The sequence below is a fragment of the Gavialis gangeticus genome, unplaced genomic scaffold (genome assembly GCF_001723915.1).
Source record: "Gavialis gangeticus isolate Ggan-Ray unplaced genomic scaffold, GavGan_comp1, whole genome shotgun sequence".
In the NCBI taxonomy this organism is placed as follows: domain Eukaryota; kingdom Metazoa; phylum Chordata; order Crocodylia; family Gavialidae; genus Gavialis; species Gavialis gangeticus.
In genome coordinates this window covers 5,634,605-5,639,789 of record NW_017729033.1, presented here as the reverse complement: position 1 = coordinate 5,639,789, position 5,185 = coordinate 5,634,605, and the positions used below count along the sequence as shown (strand labels likewise).

Sequence of the window (5,185 nt, the reverse complement as noted above, 5' to 3'; positions counted from 1 at the left end):
AACACTGCAGCCTGACCAGAAATGCTGCTGCCGCTGCCAGCCAGTTGATTTTAAACTTTGGGTGGAGCAGGAACCAAAGGTAGGTGCGACTTCATTTCCCTGGACCTACCCTTGAAACCAGCCCACACAAAAGTCTGGAAAGGGAGTGGAGCCAGCAGCACCGGGGCAAGAAAACCTGCCCTCTTCACATACCAGGATCCAGCAGTGAACACGGAGCTGACAGCAGGGGCTGCCCTGCAGCCAGAGTAGATGTGCCTATTACGCAAAAAGTGGGTGGCCTTGAGTAGGCACCTAACCTCACAAGAGGATTTCCTTCTCTGAGCCCACCTGGCCCTGAGTCAGGTGTCAGAGAGCAGCAGGGGTTCAGACCCATGGATCATCTCTCCGGAGGCAGCTCCCCACAAATGCCTCTCTCGTTGACTGTGTGGGGAACCAAGTGCCTCACCTCATTGCCTTGATTCACTCTCTGGGGGCCAGGTGCCTAATTCTGGGGTGTGGCAATGCCAGGACTACAGGTGTCCAGTCCAGATGTGCCCTTTTACACTTTCAACTTAGTACATGGCCAATGCAAAAACCTGGACCATGACAGGCTCCCGGGTCATGTGCACGTATGCCGTGTGACATCAGGAGCTTCCAGCAATGCATGCTTAGTACACAACCAGCATGAATACCATGAACAGAGGAGCACCCTGAGCAGTGCCTGCTTTGCACGAGTTCTGCCCTGTCCTGTGTACCCTTGGCTTCAAGTACCCACTCTGCATTGTTGCCTGGCCTGTTAGGTATCCTACCAACACAGGTGTTTGCATGATGGGAGAGAAGAAAGCTCCCTTCGAGGCCAAGGAAGCAAAGCCTTGTCTTTCCAGTGCAATCAAAGCATAAATAAAGCATAATGCACAAGAGCTGAAGACAGCAGACATCTATACCTAGTAGGGAGAGGGTGGTGAGAGCAGAATGTGCTTAATAAGGTGGTCAGGACTCGTAGTAGAGATGATATCTTTTATTAGACCTTATAAGGCGGTCCATGGGAGCACAGTGGGCAGGACTGCTATGAACAGACCATTCTCTCTGGGGCTGCCGGGCAGTACAGGGTGCTGTAGCCAGAACCCAGCCTGCAGGTTCAAGGGAGCAAAAGTGGAGGGTTCCCACACCAGGCTGGTTGCCCTCTCAGGTGGAAAGTCACTGGACGTCGCCTTGCTGCACTTCCCAGGCACCTTCCTGCCACCCCTCCTTCTTTTCCTTTTGCTGTCAAGGATAACAGATGTGGGGTGTCAAGGACACCCCCAGTGTCCCTGACAACTTGCAACCAAAAGGCAAGAGAAGTAATGAAAGGCTCTCGCTGAGTCTCACCTTCAAAGGAAAAGGCAAGTGTGGGGGTAGTTTGACCCACGCCATGGGGATGTTGTTTGCAGAGCCTCTTCCTGCTCAAGGAGACCTTGATGGTGACAGTTCTCCAGCCTTCCTCCCGGGCTCCCTGACCCACTAGGCTGGATCCTAATGGGTTATCTAGTGGGTTGCATGCTTGTAGGCTGCCTTCCAAGTCTTTGGTCTTGGCTGGTACCACACCATGTCCCATTGCTGGCCCTGCCCAGCCAAATCACTAGTGACAATGTCCTACACTTCGTAATTTCTGTGCCTATTCCTGAAGGAAGCCTGCACTTTGACCTCATCTCACAGGGCAGGACCTCTGCACAGGCCTCAAGACAAGTGCGATGCATAGGCCTAGCAAAGATGTTAACATCTGCATTTGAGCCTCCTGGGTGATGACTGGAGCATCTAAGCAGAGGGGAAGAGCATGGCCAAGAGCCAGGATATAAACAAGCTGTCAGCCAGCTTCCAGTGTCCAACTGGGAAGGGTGAGAAGTATTTTGGGAAGGTGAGGGGCCAACCACCAACACATCTGAGCGTGTACCTGAACAATCTTCAGAAGTGATTGCTCCTGGGTACACATTCTGGATTCGCTTTGACACAAGGGTGTTGGATGCATCATGTAGACACTGCTTTTTCCCCAGAAGCAAAGGTTTCATTCAGACCATTATAAAATGATGGTGTAGACTTGCCATAAGATGGGCTGAGGACAAGGAATACAAGAAGATTAACTCAAATATCTTAATTCCCAACAGATTTGATTATAGGCAAGATCCAGACCTTGGTTAAATTGCACTAAATACAAAATTTACCTGTAAGGAGGTATTTTGTGTCAGCCAGTTACAAAGCCAAACAGTGCAGGGCTAGGGCCTGGCCAACCCAGCCCCTTGCAAGATGTCATTAAAACGCTGGCATCTCTCTCAACAAAGGGATGGAAACCCTGCCCCACACAATGGATCAGGCCCTTGCCACGCCTAGCCCATGCACCGGATCCAGCCCACGGATGGACCTGGCACCACCCACTTGGCGCACAGGGCAAAGAAGCTGGGACAGGATCAGCCACATCAATCAATCTTTATCTGGAAAGGTCCTGGGACTGCAAGTTAGATGCCAAGAGGTCTAGTCGCAGCTCCATCACTGCTTCACTTCCATGCTAGCACCTGATGAGCATCCCCCTCTGTCCCAGAGATGCTCCAAGAGCCAGACCGCCTCCTCTGTGCTGAAGGAACACACATAACAGCATCACAACCCAAGTTTAACTTGAGAAACTATTTTATTGTTATTTATCCTGCCAAGGCATCTTACAAAACACTCTTGTCGTGAGAGCACGGCTTCCCCTTGACAGGCACCTCTCACTGTGGCTTTACAGCAGCCTCATATGAAAAAAATAAAATCCCATGCTGCCTAAAGCAAAGGCGCTCGTGCGCTTTTACCCTGTTCAGTGGCTACAAAGCAACTGTTTCATGGAAAATAGATCTATCCTGCAAAAATAACTGCAAACCACAAAGGACTGCAAAAATACAATTAAAAAAGAGCACGGAAGCAAAGAACAAGAGGAGGCTAGTACTTGGTTTGACTGGTGGAGCATGAGCCACTCCAAGGATATGCTGTGAATTATGTTGGAGAAAGTGTACATAATCACTGTGTACACTCCACCTCCTTAGCACACTGATTTTTAACATCTCAGCTTGCTTTCACATGGTCAAATGCACTCTCTCCCTTGCAAAGCTCATCCCTGGCTTCCAAAGAATTGACCTCTCCCTTTGAGTTCCCTCTTTATGGTAACAAACATCAGTTTCTCATAATTAGAAGTAAAAGATTTGAGATGTTTGTGCCATTTGGGGATAAAGAAAAGCTTCCAGGATGAAGTTACTCTAGAAAAAATCTGCATTTCCTTACACAGGTAGCTTTCACAAAGCATGCCTTACTGCTTAGAAAGAGGGACTGAGAGTTCGGACTCCTGGGCTCTCTTCCTAAGCCTGGTACAAGCCCCAGTGATTGCTGAAGGGGGATAACGGCTGCACACCTCGCTCAGCCAACGGGAGGCTGAATTTATTCGTATGTGGAAGATGCACAGAAATTCTCAGAGGTGCTACACAAGTACAAACATCTACAGCCCAGCTCTATGCTGCAAAGTGACTGTGTAACAGCACAGCCGCATGGGCTCCCATGTTACTGTGTCAATCACCCGAGAGCAAAGTCTTCTCCAGTTGGGAGTGAGGAGAGGGCTGCTCTCTCTGCCAGCCCTGCAACCCCAGCTGGGCTCTGGAAGTTGAGCTGGGCTTGAGCATCATTTGCAATTTGCAGACCTGCAATTCCACCGCTGATGCGAGTCAGGCTAGACCCTAGCCCACCCTCCTGCTAAGATGCAAGACCAAACCCATCTCGTAAACCAAGTGGGAGTCACAAAACACTGGGGACACCAGGGCTAAGATCTGCACGGGTATTAAGGTGCCTCAAGAGGCTGATAGATTTTTATTTTTTTTTTGGAAAGCCCAGTAGGGACAGTGGGAAGCCATTTACTGGCTTTGGAAATCTAGCTCCTGGGAGGGGAAGGAATGGTTACCATTTATTTTCTGACCATTACAGAGCAGGTCGGTAAGTGCCACGAGCAGTAACAGAGATGGGTGGATCTAGGATTTGGAGAAGGGAGGTGTAGATGGCGAGGTGTGTCATCATCACATATACCACAGCACATATTTTTCTCCAGGTGAAAAGAAACTGGAAGCTTTACTAATATGCAAGAGCCCCTTGTAATACTCAGTTCAAGATCAAAGCAAAAACAAATATAACTTTATTAGATGAATTAAAAACAGTCTGCAGAGCTGTGAAACAGGAGCTATATTACCAGGAGCCACTACCAGACAGCTCAACTGCAGAAGAGAGGCTGGCTTAATTAGTGGACCATCAAGGAGAGAGGGTCAATCACACCGGTACAGTGAAGAGTTTAGCAGGAATCCGGTAATTTAATGAGGCATGAATTCAACTGATGCTCTCATTGTTGCTTAAATAGAAATGCTGCTGCCACCACCAGGCAGCTGGTTTTAAACTTTGGATGGAGCAGGAATTAACAGGAGGGGCAGCTGCGCCAGGGCACCCCCCCTGGATCTGCCCCTGGTAGCAGACATCCAGCATTGTGATGATCACGACCTGGCTTCACCACTTCCCCCTCTATGCTGACACACTGGGTACTATACAATTTTAGCTGCCCTCCCTCACATTGTCATCTCACTGGTCTCGCTGAAGACCCAAACATATCCCTCACTGGCTGAGACAGTGGTGGCTAACCCTGCGGGCAGGCATGCTGCAAATTAGGCTCAGCCCTCTCCTTGTGTGCCGCTCAGATCCCTGCCCCAGTGGTGTACCTGATGGGGGTTTGCGCCCCAAATGCTGGAGTAGAGGCAAGCAGGGGAGCAGATTTGATCCTCTGGCTGTGTGGAGCAGGTGCAGGACGCTGTCGTGAGAGGAGGTATCACTGCTTAGAGCCAGATTAAGTCTTCCCTGGCCCTGTAATTTTACATGGCAAGGACCCACAGCCCTGAATGCAGCAGGGTGTGACCTGCCCTTCCCTCCCACGACAGCTTGCAGAGCTCCTCCCAGTGAGGTTAGGGCGGCTAGGAGCTGGAACCAACTTCCAAGGGAAGTGGTGCTGGCCCCTACCCTGGGAGTCTTTAAGAAGAGGCTGGATGCCTACCTGGCTGGACTCATTTGAGTCCCGTTTCTTGTTTTGGGGTTTTGTTGTTCTCCCGCCCTGGCGGGGGGTCGGGCTAGAAGATCTACTAGGTCCCTTCCGACCCTTAATCTATGAAACTATGAAACT

General features: G+C 50.1%; 1 long non-coding RNA gene across 1 annotated transcript in view; it reads right to left on the bottom strand.

Annotated features, from left to right (window-relative positions):
- Nucleotides 1-164, bottom strand: part of LOC109304048 — a 5,548-nt gene extending 5,384 nt beyond the window's left edge. Inside the window, exon 1 of the long non-coding RNA XR_002099282.1 lies at nucleotides 106-164. This is a non-coding gene — a long non-coding RNA (uncharacterized LOC109304048). The remainder of the gene's footprint in view (nucleotides 1-105) is intronic.
- Nucleotides 165-5,185: the final 5,021 nt, after the last annotated feature.